Below are 25,703 nucleotides of genomic sequence, written 5' to 3'. Positions count from 1 at the left end.
TCAGACACATTCTGTGCATTTTCTGTCGGACACGTTCCCAGGACGGAGGGTAACGGGTGCTGGTTTGGCACCTAGCATCTTTTCCGCCCTCCTTTTTGTGTTTCTTCAAAAGGCGGAAAGGGAACAACGGCATTGCCTGCTTCCCTTGCAGCTAGAATTCTAGACATGAACCGGGGTCTGCCCGTTGGTGTACTGATAAATATGTAACAGTCAGCTCGGTTGTTTACAAAATGCACTCTGGCTTCTAGTGCTTGTCGATTACCATGGTGTAAATACTTCCGCCATGGTCAGCTGTCAATCAGGCTCCTCATGGGATGTCACTGAATGTGGAGTGGGAATTGCTGTGCACCCCTGAGTCCCTGGGGTGAGCCAGCTCCGTCCAGCACACGTCCAGTTTTGCCAATTAGTTGCATGCCACTGCGACTCAAGGCCAAGGGTACTCTCGGCCTTGCTTTCGGCTGGCAAAATTGGGGTGGTGATTCCAGGGACCCTTCAGTCCCTTTGTGGGGTCAAGATGCAGGCGGAGAAGCAGCCATGATGATCTCTGGACCCTCCACCTGGGGTAACTTGGCTACGGCAGCGACACCGGGCCAGTCCCCCCCAGGCGTCGCTCCGGGCAGCGCTCCAAGAGGCCCCTGCCTGCTCCTCCAGCCTTCTCAATAAAACCGTAAGCCCCTAATTTCCTGTCAAAACTCTTTTTTTTTTTTTTTTTTTTTTGCTCAAAGTGGTTACAGTGGTTTCTGTTTCCTGGAACGAAAGCCTGGCTGATATCAAGTGAAATCTGAAACCGGTAACCATTTTTTTTTCAAGCCAATAACTGTTTCTGTGAGGCCTGTCCCCCCGGTCCGCGTGTGTGGAAGATTTCCCGGGGACCTGGAGGGCTTGGGGAGAAGGCACGCTGGGGAAGCCGGGTTCACCTGAGAACCCGGGAGACGCGGGTGCTGGGAGCTCAGGGGCCGGACCGGTTCCAGAGCTGAGGCGGGTCTGCCTTCTCTCCAGCTGCTGGCCGGGGTCTCTGTGTCCAGCAGGGGCTCAGCTGCTGGGGAGGAAGTAGAATTTCTTGGCTCCACAGAACCTGACACAAAGCATGGGAAGCTGTCATTTAGTTGTTACTCCATGTGCACTGGGGGGCTGAGCTGGCTCTGGGGTCTCTCTTGTGCTTTATTATCTTCAGGCAGGGCCCACTTTGGGGAGCAAAGGACTCTTGGGAGGGGGCTGCACAAGGAAAGGGGATGTGGTTGCTGATGATCCTGGGACGATTCTATTCTAAATTCCAGCCAGGACGCCGCATGTTGTTTTTGGCTCAGTGAGACATACCCCATGCCCACCCTGGATGGGTGGCTCAGTTGGTTAGAGCGTCGTCCCATACACCAAAGTTGTGGGTTCAATCCCCGGTCAGGGCACATACAAGAATCAACCAATGAATGCATCAGTAAGTGGAACAACAAACTGATGTTTCTCTCTCTCTCTCTCCCCCCACCCCTCTATCTCTGTCTCTTCCTTACAAAAAAAAAAGAATCAATAATTTTTTAAATACCCCCTTTGTTAAGGGCAGATGCCGCCTGGGAAAGGGGACCAGTGTCCGTCCCCAGCACCTGAGTGGGAATGAATTGCCAGGCTCCCAGCAGACACCGGGCTGAGGGCCGCTTCCTGGGAGTGAGGCCCCGCCGGGGAGAGCACGCCAGAAGAGAGCGGCTGACCAGACCCACCGATGTCAGCGGTGGGAGAGGCCAGCCTGGGCGGGGGGGCCCCTGAGCAGGGAGCTGGGCCCTGAACCACGGGGACCAAGAACTAGGAACCAGCAGAGCTGCTCCCGGTTCTGGGCCGCCCTGCTCACCCCTGGACAAGCCCCTCCCCTCTCTCGGCCTCGCTGTACTCATTGGTCAAATGGAGACCATGGCACCTGCCTCTAAGCTTCTCCTGAGTATTGACTGAAACACAGACTCCAGAGCCGTAGGGAAACGACGTAGGTGGTGAACCAAGGGCAGGTGGGTCGCGTCTCCAACGCCGGGGCACTCGGACTCCGTTTATGGAGACCACAGAGCTGACCAAATCACGATAGGACGGTGATTGGAAAGACGAAGACACAATGTGAATGGCTGCAAGATCGTAGATTATATGGGACACGTTTTCCTAAATTGGACTTTTAGTGTGAAAACCGAAACGCATACTCTTTAAATTACTGATTTAAAACTCACGCTCGGGCTCTGCCTGCAGGGACTCTGGAAGTGCCCGCTCTGTCTTAATAAGAGGCCGCACAAACTAAAAAAAATCAACCACCCTTCTCTGATCTGTAAGAGAAGAGAGGACCTCAGGCAAATGGCTTTCCCAAGACGAGACAGACAGACAGACATGGCGATCGCAGGGAGCAACTGCCGTGGGAACTGAAATGGACAAATCGCCAGTGTGCACAACTCAGAGAGCTGAAAACTTCAGGGGACCCAGTCTTGGGGGGGCCCCCACAGTGGTGTGAGGTTTACCTGCAGGTGCTGCTGGCCCAGCCTCGGAGAAGTCTCTGGCCCAGGGAAGTCCAGAAGAACCATTGTCAAATCCACCGGAGCCACGGTCTTCTTCACCCAGCCTCCCCGGGACACGAGGTGACCAGAGACCGACTAGCTGGGGCAGAATTAGAGCCTGACGAACCTGGGAGAAGGGACATACCGACTCCAGCGCCCTCTGGCGCTCCTGTGCCTCCCGGGGCGGGGCAAGAAAGACGGAGAAACTCGCGTGAAGTTACAGTCCGGAGACCCGCTCACTCACAGACGGAGCCCCAATCACAGGCCTGTAAAACCCAGCATTCGGGGGGCCCTGGTTCCAGGGACGGCAAAGGGGCGAGAGGGCGCGGAGGTCCAAGCGTCGGGGTGCAGCGCTGGCCCCCGGAGCTGCTCTGACTTCTTCGGCCCGCGCTCCCACCCGGTGACTCTGGTGGAGGCAAGACCCTGGCCACGTCTGCTGTTCGAGGTATCGGTTTATTTTTAAAAGAAAAAGACAGGAAGGACGGGAGAGAGGGAGGGGAGACGGGTAAAACAGGGTTGAGAACATCAAGCTGCATTTTCCGAGTCTTCGCGGATGAATCGTGTTCCCATCCACAGAAACACAGCGGGAAGCACCGCGCCCTACGCCCCCTAGTGGCCGGGGCTCGCTGAGAGCCGTGTTGCCCCACGTGGCCCACGGCTTCCTTCAGGGCCGCCTGGAAGGCGGGAATCGTGGAGAGGGGAGCTTGGTAGTGGGTGCTCTGTTCGCCCAGGTGTCGGGGAGCCTGTCCTACGGGCGGCCAGCCCAAGGGCCCAGGGATTGGGAAGGGGCTGTGGTTGCATCGGGCTGTCCCCACTGCGCTGAGCCTGTCTGAGAGTTAGCGGGTTTTCTTACCTCTGTCTCTGTCTGTTTGTCTGTCTCTGTCTCGTTCTGTGTCTGCCTTTCTCCCCGGTGCGCCCCTCCCCTCTCTGTCTCTGTTCCCCCTTCTCTCCCCCCGCCCCACCCCAGATGCTGAAATGAAGCCTTCCTGCCCCCACCACCTCCCTCCTACCAATAACTGCGTTTGGGGCCAGGAACCAGCAGGAGGTGGCTGGCAGGGCAGGGACTTGCTCCTCTCCTGCCCTTGCTCTCTCTCTGCTGGAGGGCCCAGCCAGTGCTCCAGGACCCCCTGCCCCCCGTGTGGTCTCTGGCCTTAGCGGTGGCCAGGGCGGTGGTGTCCCGTCTCCTGGAGGGGCCCTCGGGGCTGCAGCAAACCAAGGACTCGGGAACAGGAAGGCTGTCTCGTGGGGCTGCCCACTCCAGGGTGGGGAGAAGTCCCTGTCTTGGTCTGCTTCTGACCTGCTCCTCTGAGGTCAGAGTACTTCGTTCCTCTTTTCCTCCGAGGCTGGGGAGCATGGGTGTGGGGGGGGGGGGCTTCACAGCGCTGGCCCCTGGCGCTGCAGGCACGAGGAGGTCACTGTCCCAGCCGAGGAGAGAGCTGGCATCTGAGGCACAGCCTGGCCTGGCCCGGACGCCCAAATGTGGGGTTTCAATATTTATTTTTAGTGGCCGCTGGTTAAATAAAAAGCAGCCTTCATCTGGGTGGGGGCAGCCCTGGAAAGTAAAAATAAATCAGATCGGTGGCTCACTGGGAAACACGGCCAGGCCCAGCTGGGCTGACCCTGGGCCCAGTGGCCCTGATAGCCTGGGCGAGCCGCGAGGCCAGGGACAAGAGGGCTCTGCGGGGAGCCCGGCCGGCGGGTGACCACAGCCCCTCCCTGGGAAAACCGCTGCCCTTCTCCGCCCAGCCTCCCAGGCCCAGCCCGAGCCCAGCTCACCTGCCTCCTGCTGGACTTCTCAGAGGCTGTAGGCTGCTGGCCAGGCCAGCCGCGCCGGGGTCTCCCGTGGGTACTCGTTGACCCCTCCGGCCTCAGCTCAGGTCAGGAGGTCCTAGATGCTCTGAGCGGGTCATAAGACTCTGTCAGCCTGGGTTGGCTTCAGCGCTTTGGAGATCCATCCACCTTTCCCGCCAGTGCCAGTGCCTGGCGCTCTACCTGCTAAGTTCCCTCTGCTCGTCCCACCCAGGCGGGCCCTGGAGCTGAGGGGGGCCGAGTCCCTTTGCTCCAGCACTGGGTGGCGTGGCGAGGCCGAGGTCACCCTTTGGTTTGGATGTGAGAGTGTTGGGTGGTGGGGTGTTCTCCCCATGGTGAAACCGACAGCTGGGTCTGGGGGGCCCCTGCCCCAAAGCCCCCAGCCACACCCTATCCTGCTTCTCGGGGGCCTGGTGCACCCCCACTTGAGAAGGGCTTTTCATGACCCCAGATCCAGCTTCTCCGGGGGGAGGGGTCTGGCAGGGTGAAGTGGGCCTGCCTCGGGAAGGGTGACCTGGGGACTGGTGAGGGAGGGGCACCCAAGCGTTCCTGGGCTTCTGCTTTTCAGATGTGGAAAGTGACACCCAGTCCCTCTCCCAGGCCCGAGCTCACAAAGGAACGTGGGTTCCAACCCAGAGCTGTCTGCGTTTTAGACAGCCTTTGGGGCTACCTCCTCGTTATGTAGCTCATCGCCTGTTGACCCCTCGGGGACGATTGTACCACAGTGTTTCTCAGACTCCGGTAATGTAGGGCCCCCTCCTCGCTCTTAGAGGGGAACATTCTCTTGGTTCCCCAGGGCTGACATGAGTTACTTTTGTTATAGTGTTACTTAAATGCCTAAAAACCCGACAGCAGACCCAACTCCCTGACACTGTAGCTGTTCGAGGAACACCAAGACCTCTCTCTCGTAAAATTCTAGCAAAACGAGCAGGAGAGAGAGAGAGAGATTTCCACAAACAACATGAACCTAACGAGGTGGGGGTTACCATTTTGCTGAAGGGAGTCCCTGCTTTCTGTTAAGAGGGTGAGTGTGTCAGTGTGAGGTGTCTTGGGCCCAGCCCGTGGGGCCTGGGGGGTCCCCCATTGTCTTTGCTCGAACTGCGAGGTCTGTGGGTTCACCTCACACAGAGGTGTCACGGGCCATCCACTTGGCGAGGACACAAATGTATTTGCCCCTTGCACCTCGATCCTTAGCATGGAACACTGTGGGGTGAAGCTGGGTCTCGGTCACTGAGCAGGGCCCCCAGACGCGGGGTGCTGGAAGGCTGGGGCAGGACCGAGTGGGCGCCCAGCACACAATGGGGGTGTCCTACGTCTGGAGCAGGTAAGGAGCTGGAAAATCTTGCAGGTGGAAGGAATCTAATAGCCTCCAACTTCCAGCCACATGGGGGGGGAGTCAGAATGCCTTTCCTGTCCTTTGTCCCAGGGAAGGGGGGTCTGCCTGCTGCCAGGCTCTGGCTGCTGGGGTCCTTCAGGTCCTGCTGGCCCTCACGGCCCCCTGGGCCCCCAAGAACAAAGGTCAGGGCAGCTAGGTAGCCAGGCCTCAAAAGATGTCAACCAGACCAGAACTGAGACCCGAGAATGATTGACAGGTCAGGAGCGCTAGCCCCGCCCCCAGCGGCTGACTGACAGTTGGGAAGCCCACACAGTGGGGAGAGAGCTGGTCCTGCCTCTGTCCCCGGTTGCCCTGCCCAGCCTCCTCTCAGACTGAAGGGGGCCACCCAGAAGTGTGAGGCCCTCTGTCCCTCCAGCTTTCCATTCAGAGCCTCTTCGCTCACTCGCTGATTGTCCCTGGGCTTGTGCACTGGCCTCTCTGGGGAGCCGTTTCCCAGTCTGGGAAGTGGATCCAGGTGTGGCTTCCACCAGGTAACGTGGCTCTCCTGCACCAGAGCCCAGCTGACTGTCCCGTATCTATAATTTTCATGTCCACACACACACACACAGATACGTGTAGATGCAGATATAATGTGACTAGCAACGGAAAAGAAACAAGAGCAACAATAATAACCACACGCTTCTCCCCAGGCGCCTGGGGCACCAGGGTCTGCCTCGCCTGGAGACCACAGCCATGTGACCCCACAGGGAGGTGAGTGGGAGGGAAATGAAGATCATGGGCAGAAGGCGGCCTCAGCAGCAACACAGCGACACTTCCACTTTGCGTGTTCTTGGTTTTACTGGGAGAGGGGAAGCCAAGCAGCTCTTCCTGTTCAGGAGGGCAATCTTGGTGCGGGTGATGACGCACCTCAGTCAGGACGTCTCGCTGGCTGGTGGCCTCAGCTGGCCGGGCACTGCCCTTCTCTCAGCCCCAGTCCTTCCCTATGGGCACCCAGGGGAAGGTACAGTGCAAGGTCAACGTCATTTTGTGGCCTCAGGTCTCTTTTGGAAGTAGATGATGTGTAAATGATTAATAAAGGAAGTGTGAAGTATTGTATTAGACTTTTTAGGCCCAGGATCATCTGGGGTAGCACAGTGAGGTCCTCTCCTCCTCACCCCCCCCCCCCTTCAGCTCCCTGCTTCACAAGAATGGCCAGATCATTTCCTTTCCCAGGGCAGATCCTGTCTTTGGACCCCCTGTCTGGGTGGAGACCTTGCTACGTCATGGGAATGGAGGGGCTGTTCTTCCACAGGCTTGTAAGCTGGCAGGATGGACATTTCTAGCTCCTCTCATGAGAGGAAGTCCTGCCTGTGATAAGGCCAAAATGGAGTGATGAAGACCAAAACCCTGGATCGAACCATACCTGAAGCAGATCTCAGGCATCTCATTACATGAATCTGTAAGCTAAGGTCCTTCCTCACCCCACCCACCTTCTTCTTACAGAGGGCAGTTCTCAGCTACAAGAGTCTGGGCTACTACAAGTACCATCATGGAGGAAGGCACGTGGACCTGCTCATTCATCCCCCCTCAGGCCCTGGCCCGTTGAGGCCCTAGCATGGATTCTGGGGGCACAAGGATGTGTTAAGTCCTGAGTCAGGGTCTCAGTCAACTGAGGGGGCAGACATAAGACAAAGTCACGATGCCCTGGGCTGAGTGTTGGGTGCATGTGGGGAGCAAACTGAATCAGGGAGGGCTTCCCAGGGGTGGTGACGCGTGCCTTGAGAGAGAAAAGGGCGCGGGCACAGGCCAAACAGCTGACAGAACATGGAGTATGTGAAGAAACTGCAAGCGAGGAGCTGGCAGCCCGGTACTCCCTGTGCAGTGGGTGGGTGGGAGCGGGGCCACAGCTGCAGCTCCCACCCCCCCACCCCCAGCTCCCACACGGGCCCCAGGCCGGCCCTCGTGACTCTGTCCCTGCCTGCAGTGGTGGCAGGAAGAGACTTGGAAAGACGTACATGGTAGGAACAGCAGGGGAAGGAGAGGATCAAGCCACTTCTTTCCAGCACAAGCGGGGCTTCCTGCAGCTGGAAAATAAAATACACTAACACCGTGCTTTTCAATGCCTCGTCTGGGCCGAGCAGGGCGGGAGCAGCCCGGGGTGCTCCCAGATGGCCCGGCCGCCCTTGAGAGCACAGTGACGTCCCCCTGGCCCGGCCCTGGGGCCATGGCCTCCCCATCCAGGCCAGAGAAACTTGGCTCCACGGCAGGCTTTCAAAATAAAGTGGTTTTTATTTCATATTCACCAGACAAGTTACAAAACACAAAATTAGAGTTGCTGCTTCTCGTATTATTAAGGCAACTCTCCCCCCCATCTCCCTTTCCCAAAAGCAATTCACAAAGGGGTCTTTGTTCTCCGCAAGTTCAATCAGAGTCAGCGCCTCCGACGGAGACGGATTGGCCGCGAGGCGGAGGTGGCCCAGTCTCCCTGGCTGTGGGATCGGGAACACCGGGCGCATCAGGGCTCCGGCGGTGGGAGCAGCCGCTGTGCGGTTTGCAGGCCGCGGAGGAGGAGGCCGGTGTGAAAGGATCTCCAGGGTGAGACGAGGCTGGGCGGGGCCTGCAGCCCCGTCGCCTCTCCGCTGGGTGGCGTCAGAGAGCAGGCCGTTCGCACGCGGCACCAAGTCAGAGGGTTCCGCTCTGCTCCTGGGAACCCCGGGGGCTGCACTGGGGGGTCTCGGAACAGGGTGGGCAGGCCCTGGGGCACCCCCACCCACTCTTGCTTGCCCTTCTCGGGGTTCCGCTGATTGAATGAATATCGAAGTCTGATGCGGTTTAAGGAAAAAGGGTTTTCGGTGAAAGTTTGCAAAGGGCCGACCCGGCCGCCCTCAAAGGGCCGGGAGACTCAGGATGCAGGATGGCTGGCCTTCCTGAGCCTCGTCCGTCCCTCGGGAAACCGGAGTCGCCGCCCCGTGGGAGCTGAGAGCCAGGCGGGGGGCGGGGACACCTGCTGCTCGGAAAAGCCAGCCTCGCACAGGTTGGGGCGCCTGCCCGTGGTGCCTGGGACCTGTTGCCAGCACAGGCCCATCCCCAAGGTGTCCCTGTCACTAAGAGCAGGAGTGGCTGGGGCCCAGCACCCTGAGCTTCAGGCTCTGACTCCGGCTCTAACCATGGGGGACACCCCAGCTCGGAGCACCCTACAGTGGGGGGCGTGCTGCCAGCACCCTGCAGGAAACACAGAGTAGTCAGCACCCCAGAACCTCAGCAAAGCGGGGTGGCCCCAAAGTGGGGGAACCCATGGGGACCTTGATTGCCAGCCTCATTGGAGGCTGGGTCACAGCAGCCCCCCCACCCCTCGGGCCCTCAGGGAGGATGGCTGGCTTCCTCAGCTGCCCCGGGACCCCGAGGCGGTGGCCTTGGTCTAGGCAGCTCCCTGGAGCCTCCCTGGCCTCTTCTCCCTCCCCCACGGAGCCCCTGCCGGCCTCAGCACGGGACCCCAGGGTCCCCTGACCGCCCACTTTCTGTCTAGCCTAGGAATTGGGGGGTGGGGTAGGGACTCATCTCAATCCATGCGGGGAAAGGGGGCTGTTGGAGTCGGGGGGGCACCTGCCCTCCCCCTTGCAGGAGCCAGAGCCTCAGGTGCAGGCCGGAGATGCCTTTGCGCCCAGAGGGCATCGATGGGGCCGGGCGGGAAACGGAGGGCCCAGTGGGAGGGGCTCGGAGGACAACGCCTACCCCCTCCCTCCAGCCCCCTAAGTAGGAGAGAGGTGTGGAGGGGAGGGGCGGAGCCGAGAGTCCTTCAGAACCCCGCCCCACCTGGCTCCCGGATTCCAGATCCTTCCAGAGCGTCGCTGGTCTCCCGGGCACTGCAAGACAGAGGCCAGGCCTGCGTGGGAGCCGCCGCGGAGGCCCCAGCCGGGACTGGGGCTTTTCAGAAGCGGCACTTCCTGTGGAGTGCGGGTGAGCCCTGGGGTCCGGGCAGGGGTGGGGCGGGGCGGGGGCGGGAGGGCCGCAAGCTGGCCGACAACCGACAACCCTTGACTCGGAGAGTTGAGTCATCGGGTACTTCTGCCAGGGGAAAGGCACCCTACTAAAACCACAGCGCGGGGGCGACCTCCCCACGTAACCCCCGTTGCACAGGAAAGCAGCTATTTCTACAATAACGCTTCCACAGCAACGGAAAGGTCACCGCCGGGGTGGCAACTGTGGGTCCCTGCCACCCCAGACCCAACGCAGGGGGAGGGGCGCGGGGCTCGCAGGCCCATCGTGGGAGGTGCTGCGGTTGTCCCCATTTTACAGCCAGGGAAACTGAGGTTCACAAAGCACGGGCCGGAGTGGGGGGTCTCATCCACTCTACCCCTGCCCGGGTGTCTTCATGTGTGGCCTCCCCCAAAGCCCTCGGCTGTGCGTAAGTGTCCCCTGAGGAGCCCACGTCTGGGTTCGGGCCCCAGGGACTCTGATGTACTGGTTGGGGTTTGGCCTGAGTGTGGGGGGGGGTTCTCCGAGTTCTCCAGCCCCCCCCACCCCCGCCACCTGCTTCAGTGCCCAGCGCCACGTCCCACCAGCTATGTCAGCCCTAGGCAGGCCCACCCAGCCTTGGTGGCCTTACGGGGAGCAGCTATGTCCCTGGTGACGGAGATGCTGTCGGCACATTTTCATCCTGATCATTGTGGGCTTGATTCAGCGCCTGCTGAGAAGCTGTGCGATTTCTCTAGAACATTCTGATGATGTGTGGGGCCAGCAGGATGCAGTTCGTGGAATCAGGGTTATCTTGGCAAAGTTGGGGTGTCTGGTGACCCCCTGACAAATGTAAATGTCGTGAGTGAGCAGGGAGGAGGGACCCCTAAGGATGGCTGAGGTGGGCTTGGGCATGCCCTGATGGGTGATGGGGATTGGAAGGTTCTGGAAGGGAGCCGACTGCATCCTAGGTAGGCAGGAAGGGATACTACCGAAAGTGTAGAAGTCAGAGGCAGGATATGTGCAGGGAGAATCTCTGGGGGAGGCAGGACACCAGGGGAGCCTTGAATACCGCATTAGGGAGCTGGAATTTTAGGCTGCAGATAAATAATTACAGGTGACACTACCCTGTGCAGTCAGACCCCAGCAAATGACCAGGTGCGGCCCCAAGGTTAGAAACAGCCTCCGGCCGGCGGGTTTTATAAACAGCCATCGCCTTCAGCATCCCGTGGGCGAGCTGGGTCCAGGGCTCTACGCAGCAGCACCCAGGGGAGCACCGCGCGTCTGAACAGCTGCTGCAGGGCCGGGAGCCTCCCCTCCCACCTCCGGATACTCCCAAGCTGTTCCTGCCGGCCCTGGCTATCATTCAGAGATCTCAGCCAGGACCAAAGACAGCCAGTCACAGAATACGTGTCCCTGGGGCCACAGCACCTGGCCAGCCTGGGCCACACAGGCTGGCCAGATCTCTGGCCTTTGTTCCCGGGCTGCACCTGGCCGAGGAGGACCCGGCTCCCCGGGGCCTCCTGGCTGTGCTGAAAGGCTGCTTCATGAATTGTGCACGGGGTAATTCAGAGTGAAGAACTGCTTAGGTACCACTTGGCAGAGATAAGGCCCTTGAATGCCAGGGCTTGGCTTTTCAAGATGTTTACTGATGTGGATTATTTTTTCTAAGAGGGATTTTGTAAAGTTCTGGGTAGGAAGGAAGGAAAGAAAGAAAGGAAGAAAGAAAAATTAGTTGGAAATGTTCTCCGTGCCTCGGTGGTTGCCGAAGTCTGTGAGTTACAACATGCTCCTTAGCTACTTTATGAAGCCGCCAGACCTCTAGTTACTGCCCCCCCCCCCAATACTATTTTCTTGGACTGTGGCAACTAGTGCCTCGACTCCTGACTTGCCCTAAAAACAACACAGCCATTTTTTAAAATTGCATAAACAGCGTCACAATGTCACCAAGACAATAAGTGACTCAAACATGTCTGTTGTGGTTGCTATAGTGTTGTTTATGCTGTGAACTTCACAAGAAGGAAAATAGGCACCTGTAACACCAGCATCCCTCCCCCGCACACCTCCCCCCCATGCTACTGTTGCCATTTGCCACCCCCCTCACCTGGCCGCAAAGTCCTGCAACCTGCTTGAAAGGCAGCTTTGTCAAAATTGCAAATTGCAGGTGTATTTACTTTGGATCCAGCAACCCCACTTCTGAGAATTTCCCCTCCAACACAATACGTGTTGTCTGTGACAGTAACAGATTAGATCCGAGTGTCTATTTGTTGAGGAATAGAGACAAAAATGACCGAGCGTCCCTCAAAGAAAGAAATACTCTGCAGAGGTGAAACAGTGAGCAGGTAGCACTCCCTCTACTGGATAGAAAGGGTACTGCAAGGTGCAGGACAGGAGCGGAGAGAATTTTGTTAGTGTTTTTATAACAAAACTCTCCAAGGATGCACATGAAATAAAAGTGAAACCTTTGGGAGGTTGGTTGAAAGGAAAGATATGAGCAAAGTTTTCAGTGAGTAATTTAAAATATCCACCTGATTTTTTATTATGTGATTTAAAAAAATCACATATTGTATCTAACCCTCCAAAAAAAAGTAGCAATTTCCCACAAGTTGAAGCCCTCAAATGATGAGCAGAGTTTTGGTAACTGAGAAATTGCTTCTCAATTTCTCCATTTGTTTTATACTTGCTCCTCCCTGCACCTCATTCTTGGAGCTTCCATAATCTTAGGGCCTCATGCAATTTTGTTAAACCCTTAAATGTAGAAGCAAAAGAATCCTTTTTTAAACATTTTCTAAGACTACTGTAGTATTAAATCCAACAGAGGGCTCAAAGTGCTAGAACTTTGTGACAATGGCGCCCTCTTGTGGTTTTTAGCTATTCCTGTTACATCGAGGTCTCTTCTTGGACCCAAGGAGAGTCATGATCAGATATTTTATTTCCTGGTTAATAATAACTTATTTCTAATAACCACATTTACCAGCATTTTCCAAGATGACATCATGATCCTGGATTTTTGATTAACTAGCTGGTGACTCTCTTAAATGAGAGGGCTTAAACTAAAAATGGTCCGCTAGCGTCTTGAAGCTGAACGAGAAACTGGGGAAGGTGGGGCTGGAGTTTGCAGGTTTAACAAGCACTCCAGGTGAATCTGACACCCAGGTAGGTCTACGAGCCATGGATCCCTGCTCTCACATGGGAAATGGGTCCATTTCCCCAACAGATGAAAAATATCAGCCGCTGTAAACTGATCATGTACCGTCATGGATGCTGGCCGAGAATGTTTTGTCCGCTTGCATCTGCCCAGGATCACAGCTGCAGAGTTCACACTGGGGAGGCTAAGGCCCTCGGGGCAGAAGTTTGAGGTTCACATATTTTCTTTGCAATTCTCTTCAAAACATTACTTTAATGTGTTTGTGCTCGTGTGAAGTGTTGGTGGCAAGGCTGTCTGCATACAATGTTTGCCTTGCTTGTACCCCACCCCCCAAAAAAGGCCCCAGCCCCACCCTGGATGGGTAGCTCAGTTGGTTGGAACATCATTCTGATGTGCCAGGATTGCGGGTTCGATTCCTCGGTCCGGGCACATGCAGGAAGCCACCAATGAATGCATGGATGGGCAGAGCAACAAACCAATGTTTCTTTCTCTCTTTCTCGTCCTCTCTCATTCTAAAAATCAATAAATAAGAAATTTTTTAAGTTGTTTAAAAACAGAAAAAGCCCAGTCCCCACCCACACCTGAACTCAGAGGTCATTCTGAAAGTGTGCCCTCCCACCTGGCAAATGGAATGGAAGTCTCAACCATAACACGATTTTTATTAACGTGAAGTGGCCTTAAAATCCAGCTGGCCCTGGTACTCAGCTGCTACCGGACACAGTGGGTCGGTGGGAGGAAGCTATGCCGAACTAGTACAATGTGCTTTCTTCCTATGTTTCCTGGGGTTCGGCACATTTTCCAATAAGTGTCCCACTTGGTTAAATGAGAAAGGAACGTGTATGCCATTGCGAAATACATTTCATTTCTAAATATTGAGTGACACGAAAGTCGACTGCTTCTGTTACGACAAGGTGAGCCTCGGAAGCAGGGGCGAGAGGCCGTGTGACTTCGGCTCAGACAAGGGAGCTGCATGGAGGCACTGGCCCGGAGGCTGTTTCGGGCCCAAACCACCTCTGCGTGCTTCCTGTGCCAGATGCTGGGATGTCCAAAGAGCAGAACCCGCAGAACCGACAGCGCGGATCCTGCACCTGTGCCACAGGGGTCCCGGCCAGGGGACAGAAACCTCAACAGATATACTGAGCAGAAGGAATTTTTGTTTTAATTTATTGATTTTAGAGAAAGAGAAGAAGGGAGAGAGAGGGAGACACAGTGATTTGTTGTTCCACTTATTGATGCATTCCTTGGTTGATTCTTGTCTGTGCCCTGACCGGGGATCAAACCCATAACCTTGGTGTATAGAGACGATGCTGTAACCAACTGAGCTGTCTAGCCAGGGCCGAACAGAGAGTATTTTTAAGAACTGTTTTACTGAGGTCGAATGTGTATGCCCTGACCGCACATCTCAAATGTATAATTTGATAGGGTGACATATTTATACGCCGCCACCCCTGCTAGGCTCAGAATGTCCATGTGCCCCCACATTCGTATGCTGAAATCCTAGCCCACAAAGGGGATGGGTTTAGGAGGCAGGGCTTTTGCAGGGGGGTGATTAGGTCATAAGGGTAGAGCCCGAATGAATGGGATCAATGCTCTTTTAAAGGAGACCCCAGAAAGCAGGCTTGCTCTCTTCCTGCCACGGGAGGGTGGATACAGGCAGAAGGTGGCCTTCTGCAACCAGAAAGGGCTTCTTCCCCAAGACTGCACTGCACCGGCCACCTGCCTCAGACTTCCAGCCTCCAGAACCGTGGGGTCTCACTTCCTGTTGTTCAGAAGCTGCACAGCTGGTAGCACTTCAGGACAAAAACTGAACCAGCTCAGACACCACAGACTCGGGGAGAGTGGATTCAGGATGACCTGCCCCCAGGATGTCCTGTGCCAGATGCAGGAGAAGGAACATATGTGTTCCCTTAACGGTATGTATCTCTGAAAGAGCAGAGGTTTGGAGACTGTGCTCTTCCCGTTTTGGTTAAGAAATCTCTGCCTAAATCAAGGTTTACAAAGATTGTTATTTTATGTTTTCTTTTGGAAGTTTTAGGTTTCATAACTAAGGTCCATGAACTATTTTGAGTTAATTTTTCTGAGAGATTTGGACTGAAGTTTATGTTTTACCATGTGGACATCACATTTTTTTCCAGCACCATTTATTGACAAAGGCTCTCCACCGAATTCATTTGCAACTTTATCAAAATCAGTTTTCCACATTTGCGTGGGTCTGTTTCTAGCATTCTGTGGTAGGAATAGCCCATAATGTGTGTGATAGTATAAGATCTAGCAACCTTTTGTGTTATGCATCCACAAATATTCTTTTACACACCTTTTGTGTTTCTGGAAGGGCAGCTGGTGAGGTAGAGAGTGTGTGCCTTTAAAACTCTGCTGTGTCCAGATTGCTCTCTGTAGTGGTTGTACTTACACTCCCATCAACAATGTTTGGAATTTGAGAGTGTATGGTTCCCCCTATTCTTGTCCATGTTATTAAGCTTTTTTAAAAAAAGATTTTTTTAAAGATTTTATTTATTTATTTTTAGAGAGGGAAAGGAGGATGGGAGAGAGAGAGAGAAAGAGAGAGAGAGAGAAACATCAATGTGCGGTTGCTGGCGGCTGTGGCCTGCAACCCAGGCATGTGCCCTGACTGGGAATTGAACCTGCGACACTTTGGTTCGCAGCCCGTGTTCAATCCACTGAGCTATGCCAGCCAGGGCTGGCTTTCTTTTTTTTTTTTTTTTTAACATTTGCTACCTTTATAGGCCAAAGCAGGGGGTGGGGGGAAGGATGATATAGCATGGCATCCCTTTTATATAGATGAGGCTGAACATCTTTTCATAGGTTTAGAAGCCATTTAAACTTCCTTGTCTGCAACATTGACTATTTGCGTTCTTAGTACATTTTCCTATTGACCTGTAAGTCTTCTTTGTATTGGTTTGCAAATATCCTTTGCTAGTTTGCTGTTTAGCTTGGTGGTTGTTTTTTGGCCCAGCAGAAATGCTTCACTCTTATGTGGTTCCTTTTGTCAATTTTTGTCCCAACACATAAACATTCCTAGTATAAAAATGCTGATACAAAATTACTTTTGAGAGGTAAGTATGAACCCAGTAAAAATACCAACACTACTTTGAAAAGGAGAAACTAGACACATTCATTACTTTCAATTTGGGGGTCCTCATTGGACTGTCTTGGAACTGAGCCAGCTAAGGTGGAACTAGGAAAGGTGGAGGAAAGCATAAAGGAATTCTGGGTCGGCAGGGTCGGGTGGGGTGACATCTAGGTGCCCAGCCAAGCGCAAATCACCGGGCACCCCTGGCTTCTGAAAACTGTCCGCAAGGACATGGTCTGCGCCTATCTGGCCACCTGTCCAGGCTGGTGGTTCATTGGCTGGTTTTCTGCACCTGCATAAGTCTCTGGGGGTGCATCTGATTCGGCTGGTCTGGTGATCTCAGAGTTGCCGAGAGAAGGCCTGCTCTTATCTCTTGAAAGGCAAAAACCCAAAATCCTGGGGAGAAAAACAAAACAAAACAAAACAAAAAACACTGTTAGGGTCTGGTGTCCAGTTACACTCAGTTTCAATTATGGAATAAGAACGACTTCTCGGTCCCTTGCTGTCCTTCGGGGAATTGCATGGTTTCCGTTTTACAGTCCACACCTGGCTGCAGGTTAGTCCTCCCGGGAGCCCGGGAACTGTTCGTGCGCCCGTGGGAAGCCCGTGCCGGCGTCCCTGGGGAGTTTACCCGACCGTGTCGGCCGCCGGGGAGTCGCGTGGGGAGTCGGCCCCCATCCCTGCAGCCTCCCAAAAATACTATTTACAAATCCCCCTTCTGCAGCCAGGGTTGCACCATGCCGGTGGTGAACTCCGAGGTGGAGTCCAGGCAGAACGCCCTCCGCGGGCTCGGAACCCTGCAAGGGATGAGCTCCGAGGTGAGCGAGATGAGGCCGGGCATGAGTGGAGAGGGGAGGCCGGTGGTGCACCCCAACCAGCCCCCATGGGTCCCGCTGACCGCTGCACCGGTTTTCTGGCGCCACCTGGTGGCCACATTTATATTGTTTCCTTCCTCCGGAGCTCCGGGCAATCGGTGAGGGAAGAGAATTGATCACAATGCCCCAAGCAGAGTTCCAGGAGGTCGGCAGAGCTTTCAGGCTCACCCCTGGAGCGCCCAGGGATCCGCGTTTCATCTGTTCTCCAGAGATTGTAGCTGCAGGTTCACAGGGACGGGGGTGGTGGAGGTAGTGGGGCCATTGCTAGCACTTCTGGCTGAGGTGTGGGGGTGTGCCAGGACAGGTTGACCAGCAAACGGATGGTGCCTTTCTGCTCGCGGGACCCCACTGAGGCTCCCCGGGAAACCGGAGAAGGCAGTGCTTCCCACCGAGATGGCTGAGGTGCCTGGATCTGGATCCTGAGGTGGGAGACAGCCCTGGGCTGGGCCCCAGAAAGGTGGGAACCGGCTCCTTAGATTTTTCTCAAAATTTTCGGGGCTCTCCCCAGACGGCCTGGTTTGTGAGTGGGAGCAACGGGTGGTAGAGAGGTCTAGGTCCCTGGTAAGGTGCCTTCTTCGGATTTCACTTCCTAGGCCCGTGGAACATGGTAGTAGGTAAGGGATGGAATTTGGCCGCAGTGCCCAGGGGAGAGTTCCAGGAGGTCGGCAGAGCTTTCAGGCTCACCCCGGTAGAGCCCAGGGAACCGAGCTTCATCTGTTCTCCAGAGATCGTAGCTGCAGGTTTGTAGGGACAGGGGTGGTAGAGGTAGTGGGGCCATTGCTAGCACTTCTGGCGGAAGTGTGGGGTGTGCCAGGACTGGTTGACCAGCAAACGGGTGGTGCCTCTTTGCTCGTGGGACCCCACTGAGGCCCCACAGGAAATGGGAGAAGGCAGTACTTCCCACTGAGACACCTGAGGTGCCTGGATCTGGATCCAGAGGTGGGAAATGGCCCTGGATCTGGAGGCCGTGGACAGGCGTGGGGACCCACTCCTTAGATTTTTCTCAGAACTTTTGGGGCTCTCCCCAGATGGCCCGGTTTGTGAGTGGGGAAAAATGGGTGGTAGAGAGGTCTAGGTCCCTGGTGAGGTGCGTTCTTCGATTTCACTTCCTTGGCCTGTGGAACATGGTAGTAGGTAAGGGATGGAATTTGGCCACAGTGCCCAGGGGAGAGTTCCAGGAGGTCGGCAGCGCTTTCACGCTCACCCTGGTAGAGCCCAGGGAACCGCGCTTCATCTGTTCTCCAGAGATTGTAGCTACAGGTTTATGAGGACGGAGACAGTGGAGGTGGTGAGGCCATTGCTAGCATTTTTGGCTAAGGTGTGGGGGTGGGCCAGGGCCGGTTGACCAGCAAACACATGGTGCCTCTCTGCTCGCGGGGCCCCACTGAGGCTCCCCGGGAAACGGGAGAAGGCAGTGTTTCCCACCGAGATGGCTGAGGTGCCTGGATCTGGATCCTGAGGTGGGAGACAGCCCTGGGCTGGGCCCCAGAAAGGTGGGAACCGGCTCCTTAGATTTTTCTTGAAATTTTCGAGGCTCTCCCCAGACGGCCTGGTTTGTGAGTGGGAGCAACAGGTGGTAGAGAGGTCTAGGTCCCTGGTAAGGTGCGTTCTTTGGATTTCACTTCCTCGGCCCGTGGAACACCAAAGTGTAGGTAAGGGATGGAATTTGGCTGCAGTGCCCAGGGGGGAGTTCCAGGAGGTCGGCAGCACTTTCGGGCTCACCCCGGTAGAGCCCAGGGGTCCGTGCTTCATCTGTTCTCCAGAGATCGTAGCTGCAGGTTTGTAGGGACGGGGGCAGGGGAGGTGGTGGGGCCATTGCTAACACTTCAGCTGAGGTGTGGGGTGTGCCAGGACCGGTTGACCAGCAAACGGATGGGGCCTCTTTGCTCGCGGGGCCCCACTGAGGCTCCTCAGGAAACGGGAGAAGGCAGTGCTTTCCCACCAAGATGCCTGAGGTGCCTGGATCTGGATCCTAAGGTGGGAGACAACCCTGGGCTGGGCCCTGGAAAGGTGGGGACCGGCTCCTTAGATTTTTCTCAGAACTTTTGGGGCTTTCCCCAGACGGCCTGGTTTGTGAGTGGGAGCAACGGGTGGTAGAGAGGTCTAGGTCCCTGGTTAAGGTGCCTTCTTCGGATTTCACTTCCTAGGCCCGTGGAACATGGTAGTAGGTAAGGGATGGAATTTGGCCGCAGTGCCCAGGGGAGAGTTCCAGGAGGTCGGCAGAGCTTTCAGGCTCACCCCGGTAGAGCCCAGGGAACCGAGCTTCATCTGTTCTCCAGAGATTGTAGCTGCAGGTTTATGGGGATGGGGGTGGTGGAGACAGTGGGGCCATTGCTAGCACTTCTGGGTGAAGTGTGGGGTGCGCCAGGACTGGTTGACCAGCAAACAGATGGTGCCTCTCTGCTTGCGGGACTCAGAGGCTCCCCAGGGAAACGGGAGAAGGCAGTGCTTCCCATGGAGACGCCTGAGGTGCGTGGATCTGGATCCAGAGGTGGGAGACAGCCCTGGGGTGGTGAGACAGGCTGGGCCCCAGAAAGGTAGGGAACCTGCTCCTTAGATTTTTCTCAAAATTTTCGGGGCTCTCCACGGATGGTCCGGTTTGTGAGTTGGGAGCAACGGGTGGTAGAGAGGCCTAGGTCCCTGGTTAAGGTGCGTTCTTCAAATTTCACTTCCTCGGCCTGTGGAATATGGTAGTAGGTAAGGGATGGAATTTGGCCGCAGTGCCCAGGGGAGAGTTCCAGGAGGCCCGCAGAGCTTTTAGGTTCACCCCGGTAGAGCCCAGGGGTCTGTGCTTTCATCTGTTCTCCGGAGATCGTAGCTGCAGGTTTGTAGGGATGGGGGCGGTGGAGGTAGTGCGGCCATTGCTTAACACTTCAGCTGAGGTGCGGGGGTGCACCAGGACCGGTTGACCAGCAAACGGATGGTGCCTCTCTGCTCGCGGGACCCCAATGAGGCCCCACAGGAAATGGGAGAAGCTTCTCCCGTTCCTGAGATGCCTGAGGTGCCTGGATCTGGATCCAGAAGTGGGAAATGGCCCTGGGGTGGGCCGTGGACGTGTGTGGGGACCCACTCCTTAGATTTTTCTCAAAGTTTTCGGGGCTCTCCCCGGACGGCCCGGTTTGTAAGTGGGAGCAACGGGTGGTAGAGAGGTCTAGGTCCCTGGTGTAAGGTGTGTTCTTCGGATTTCACTTCTTCGGCCCATGGAACATGGTAGTGAGTAAGGGATAGAACTTGGCTGCAGTGCCCAGGGGAGAGTTCCAGGAGGCCGGCAGCACTTTCGGGCTCACCCCAGAGGCACCCAGGGGTCTGTGCTTCATTTGTTCTCCACAGATCATAGCTGTAGGTTTGTAGGGATGGGGGTGGTGGAGGTGTAGTGGGGCCATTGCTAGCACTTCTGGCTCAGGTGTGGGGGTGCACCAGGGCCAGTCAACCAGCAAACAGATGGTGCCTCTCTGTTCTCGGGGCCCCACTAAGGCTCCCCAGGAAATGGGAAAAGACACTGCTTCCCACGGAGATGCCTGAGGTGCATGGATCTGGATTCGGAGGTGGGGAGACCGCCCTGGGCTGGTGAGACAGGCTGGGCCCCAGAAAGGTAGGGGACCCGCTCCTTAGATTTTTCTCAAAATTTTCAGGGCTCTCCTTGGACGGCCCGGTTTGCGAGTGGGAGCAATGGGTTGTAGAGAGGTCTTAGGTCGCTGGTAGGGTGCATTCTTTGGATTTCACTTCCTCGGCCCGTGGAACATGGTAGTGAGTAAGGGATGGAGTTTGGCCACAGTGCCCAGGGGAGAGTTCCAGGAGGTCGGCAGAGCTTTCAGGCTCACCCCGGTAGAGCCCAGGGGTCCGTGCTTCATCTGTTCTCCGGAGATCGTAGCTGCAAGTTTGTAGGGATAGGGGTAGTGGATGTAGTGGGGCCATTGCTAACACTTCAGCTGGGGTGTGGGGGTGCTCCAGGACCGGTTGACCAGCAAACGGATGGTGCCTCTTTGCTCGCAGGACCCCACTGAGGCCCCACAGGAAATGGGAGAAGACAGTGCTTCCCACCGAGACACCCGAGGGATCTGGATCCGGAGGTGGGAAATGGCCCTGGGCTGGGCCGTGGATGTGCATGGGGACCCACTCCTTAGGTTTTTCTCAGAACTTTTGGGGCTCTCCCCAGACGGCCCCGGTTTGTGAGTGGGAGCAATGGGTGGTAGAGAGGTCTAGGTCCCTGGTAAGGTGCGTTCTTCGATTTGACTTCCTCGGCCCGTGGAACACCATAGTAGGTAAGGGATGGAATTTGGCTGCAGTACCCAGGGGAGAGTTCCAGGAGGCCGGCAGCACTTTTAGTCTCACCCCGGTAGAGCCCAGGGGTCCGAGCTTCATCTGTCCTCCAGAGATTGTAGCTGCAGGTTTATGGGGATAGGGGTGGTGAAGATAGTGGGGCCATTGCTAACACTTCTGGGTGAAGTGTGGGGGGTGCACCAGGACCCATTGACCAGCAAACTGATGGTGCTTCTCTGCTCACAGGACTCTGAGGCTCCCCGGGGAATGGGAGAAGACAGTTTCCCACCGAGATGCCTGAGGTGCCTGCATCTGGATCCGGAGGTGGGAGACAGCCCTGGGTTGGTGAGACAGGCTGGACCATAGAGAAGTGGGAACCCGCTCCTTAGATTTCTCTCAAAATTTTCAGGGCTCTCCCTGGACAGCCTGGTTTGTGAGTTGGGAGCAACGGGTGGTGGAGAGGTCTAGGTCCCTGGTGTAAGGTGCCTTCCTCAGATTTCACTTCCTCGGCCCGTGGAACCACCGTAGTAGGTAAGGGATGGAATTTGGCTGCAGTGCCCAGGGGAGAGTTCCAGGAGGCCGGCAGCGCTTTCAGATTCACCCGGGTATCGCCCAGGGGTCTGTGCTTCATTTGTTCTCCAGAGATTGTATCTGCAGGGTTTTGGGGGGGTATAGTGTGCTGCAACTTCTGGCTAGCATGTTGGGGCAGGTTGATCAGCAAACAGCTTGTGCCCTTCCACCAAAGGAGTCCACTGGGGCTCCATGGAAAACGGGGGAAGAGCGTGCTTCCCACCCGGACACTGGAGATGTCCACTCTGGAGGTGAGAACCGGCCCAGGGCTGGCAAGATGGGCTCGGCTGCAGACATGTGGCGGGAACTGCTCACCAGGTTGAGCTTTTCTAAAATTTTCTTGGCCTCTCTCCTGGTGGGTGGGGACTTTATGGGTACAAGAGAGGTTTCAGTGCTTGGTAAGGCCATGCTCCAGTTAATCCCTGGCCTGAAGAAACCCGGTTAGTGGGTAAGGGATGGAGTTTGGTCAGAGTGCCCGGAGGGAGTCCCAGGAGGCTGGCAGCTCTTTCAGACTCACCCCGGTATCACCCAGGGGTCCGTGCTTCATTTGTTTCTCCAGAGATCGTATCTGCAGTGTTTTAGGGGGGTGTGGGGTGCTGCAACTTCTGGCTAATGTGTTGGGGCTGGTTGACCAGCAAACAGCCAGTGCCCTTCCACCATGGGAGCCCACTGGAGCTCCATGGAAAATGGGAGAAAAAGTGCTTTCTACTCAGACTTGGGAGGCGTCTGCTCCGGAGGTGAGAACTGGCCCCCGGCAGGCAAGATGGGCTCGGCTGCAAACATGCTGGGGGAGCTGCTCATCAGGTTGAATTTTTCTAAAATTTTCTGGGGCTCTCCTCTGATGGTGGGGGCTGGTGGGAGCCAAGAGTGGTAGAGAGGTTTAAGTCCCTGGTAAGGCGGTGCTCTTTGGCCAGCTCCTCCTCCGAAGAAACACAGTAGTGGGTGAGGGGGGTGGGATTTTGGTCACAGTGCACAGGAAAGAGTCCCAAGAGGCTGGCGGTGCTTGCAGGCTCACCCAGGTAGCACCCAGGGCGTCCGAGGTTCATCTGTCCTTCAAGGATCATATCTGGGGGTGTGGGGTGCTGCAACTTCTGGCTTGATGTGTTGGGGCTGGTTGACCAGCAAACAGACGGTGCCCCTCCACCTTGGGAGCCCACTGTGGGGCTGCATGGAAAACAGGAGAAGAGAATGCCTCCCACCCAGACACTGGAGGTGTCTGCCCCAGAGGTGAGAACCAGCCTGGGGCAGGTGAGGTGGGCTCTCGGCTACAGACGCACAGGAGAAGCCGCTCATCAGGTGGAGTTTTTCTAAAGTTTTCCAGGGCTCGTTCCTGATAGTGGGGGCCAGTGGGAGCCACCGGTGGTAGAGAGGTTTCTTTTCCTGGTGTAAGGTGGTGCTCTTCAGTTAATTCCCGGTCTGAAGAAACAGTGTAGTAGGTGAGGGATGGAACTTGGCCACAGTGCCTGAGGGGGAGTTCCAGGAGAGGCTGCCAGCACATTCAGGTTTGTCCCGGTTGCACCCGGATGGAATCGGCCGGGGATCTCTGTGGAGGTGGGAATCAGGCCAGTGTGTAAATGGATGCTGGGTGGTGGGGGGGGGTGGTAGGGAAGGAGGAAGGAGGTTGTAGTCCCCCCACCATAACGTGTGTTCTGAGGTTTCAATCCTGTATCTGAAGAAACACAGCCGAAGGGAAAGGAAGGTGTGGGATGTGGCCACAGTGCCCGAGGAAGAGTTCCAGGAGGCTGGTGGTATTACGAAGTTTGTCCCGGACAAACCTGGGCTTCTGTGCTCCCACTTGGTGCAGTTTCATTGCTGTAAGCACTAATAGGGGCAGTTAGCTGTTCTTACCTGCCTCTTCTGTTTAAAGGTGTGGGGGCTGTGGGATTGGTTGAATCAAAAATGCCGGTGCTCCTCTGCCTGAGGGAGCCCACCAGGGAGGGCTCCGTGAGGAATGGGAGAGTGCTTCCCACTGAGACTCCGGAGGTGCCTGGAGTCCAGATCCGAGCATGGGAACTGGCCCTGGGCAAGTGAGATGGCTCGGCCTCAAACAGGCATGTGTGGGCTTGCTCATCGAAGTTTTTCTCAAGGTTTTCGGGTGTCCTCTCCTGATGGTGGGGACTGGCTTCGGTTTGTAAGTGGGAGCAAAGGATGACGGTAGGAAGGTTTCTGTCTAGTTCTTCTGATTTCAATGCCTTCTGCACTCCGGGCCCCTTGCTCATGGAAGACAACCAGGACTCAGTGGGGAACGGAAGAGAAAAGGGTGTTCGTTGCTCAGACTGTGGCAGGCTACGCTGCAGAGGAGGGGCGGGCTTGGGTCTTACAGGGAGGTAGGCATGGGGTCCTGGTCGTCGGAAGGTATTTTTCTCAATTTTTTCGGGGCTCTTTCCCTATGTGGGGTGGCCAGCCTTCGAGGCCCTATGTGTGAAAAGGGTAGGAGGCCGTGGTCCCCTAGTGCGAGGCTCAGTTAGAGGAGAGGTGCCCCTGGAGAATCCATCGCCAGATGCAGACGACGATGGTCCCTGCCCCCACTCTAGAGTGTGGTTTACAGGGTGCTCCCAGCACTCACAGCATTCCACCACATTACTCTGGAGGCTCCGTAGTGGCAGAATGGGGTGGGGGGGATTCAGGGACGGTGGTGGATTTGGCTGTGTACCCAGGAGGTCACCACTATGACCCCTGGACCAGCCCTATCGCTATCTGTGGTGTCGTTAGCTTCTGCCTTTGGGTAGGTAACGGCATGACTGTGGTCGAAGACATCAGCTCTGCAGGTCTGAAGGGGGGCCCTGCCCCCGTGAAGGGTCTTCTGCAGAAGCTCTCACCATCTCGGCCTCCGGGCCAGCTCTTGTATGCCCAGGCCCTCGTTCTGGTGTCTGGCCTCCAGTGCCTGAGAGCGGCGGTGCCTGTGGTGACCCCGCCTCGCGGGTCTTCCTGTTTTGTGTCGGGGATCCTCCTCTGAGGTTAAGCTATACTTCAGCTAAGAAGGGCTGCAAGGCTGATGCAACCCTTCCCGGCTGCTCTCCGCACGTGGCCCTCACGCACTCCTCAGACGCACCCTAACTGCGCAGAGGAGAACCAGACACTGCGCCCGCTCTGCCCCTGGCTGGGCCTGTGCTCATTGGTCAGGTCAGAGACGTGCTCCCAGGTCAAGTGCATCGATTCAGCAGCCGTGGGTGCACCCTTGCCATCCTGCAAGGCGGACCCGTCCACGGGACATTTGCCTTGGCTGTGTCAGGCGCTATGTGGTGGACGCTTTTACATTGTTCCCTCCTTCGGGAGCACAGGATTTGGTGGCTTCAGTGAGCCAGGCAGAGCTCCAGGAGGCCAACGGCACTCACAGGATCGTCCAGTTCATATGTGGCTTCGGGACGTCAGAAGGTGGCCCCCACTAGAAGTGCCCCTCGTCGGGCCCCAGCTCACTGTGGAGGTGGGGGAGCTCTGAGGTGGGTCGGAAGCTCACAAGTGTTCCTTCATTGGGGGCACCTCTGTGGGAATTTGTTTCCATCTGGAGACTTGAAGGGACCGTTCCTCCCTCCTCTGTTACTACATCCATGGGGTCGACCAGATGGCCCTGCGAGCTCTGAGGCTGAGAGAAGGGGCTGGTAGAGAGGATTAGTGACTAGACCATGGTTCCAGGATGGCCGCAGGAACTGTGACTCGGCCCCGCCAACAGGCAAGGTATTTTTTTTCATCAGAAGTGAGTGGTTTGTATCACCAGGTTAGTGGTTACCCCCATGGTGGGTGGCTAAGAAAGTCTGCTCTGTGAATAGGCCTCTGAGTTTGACCATGGCCAGATGCATGGCTCTGTTCCGGCTATAGGCATGCCAGACTGGCTCTGCTGGAGGGCAGCTCTGTGTTTCCATCCTGGTGCTGCTTTCAGGCTCCTGTGCCTGAAGGGGGTGAGTGTGGTTCTGCCCAGGGCTGCTGCATGGGAAGCAGCAGAGTGGACCCTGCTGCCTGGGCCTCCTGTGCTGCAGAGTCTGCCCTTGGTACCTCTTCACTGTGCTGTGCCCTGCGCAGGGCTGCTGTGTGGGAAGCAATGGGATGTGGACCCTGCTGACTGGGCCTCCTGTGCTGCAGAGTCTGCCCTCAGTACCTCTTCACTGTGCTGTGCCCTGCGCAGGGCTGCTGTGTGGGAAGCAATGGGATGTGGACCCTGCTGACTGGG

General features: G+C 56.3%; 2 long non-coding RNA genes across 2 annotated transcripts; one reads left to right on the top strand and one right to left on the bottom strand.

The window, feature by feature from the left end:
- The first annotated feature begins 9,515 nt into the window (after positions 1-9,515).
- Positions 9,516-13,240, top strand: LOC118497697. Its single transcript, XR_004900219.1, has 2 exons — positions 9,516-9,597; positions 12,572-13,240. It is a non-coding gene; the product is annotated as an uncharacterized LOC118497697 (long non-coding RNA).
- Positions 13,241-15,672: 2,432 nt separating this feature from the next.
- LOC118497696 lies at positions 15,673-17,695 on the bottom strand. Its single transcript, XR_004900218.1, has 2 exons — positions 16,541-17,695; positions 15,673-16,229 (listed from the first exon to the last, which is right to left on the bottom strand). It is a non-coding gene; the product is annotated as an uncharacterized LOC118497696 (long non-coding RNA).
- Positions 17,696-25,703: the final 8,008 nt, after the last annotated feature.

This window comes from Phyllostomus discolor, chromosome 12 (genome assembly GCF_004126475.2).
Source record: "Phyllostomus discolor isolate MPI-MPIP mPhyDis1 chromosome 12, mPhyDis1.pri.v3, whole genome shotgun sequence".
NCBI classification, from domain to species: domain Eukaryota; kingdom Metazoa; phylum Chordata; class Mammalia; order Chiroptera; family Phyllostomidae; genus Phyllostomus; species Phyllostomus discolor.
The sequence above is the reverse complement of the archived record's forward strand: the minus strand, read 5'-3'. Positions and strand labels throughout refer to the sequence as shown.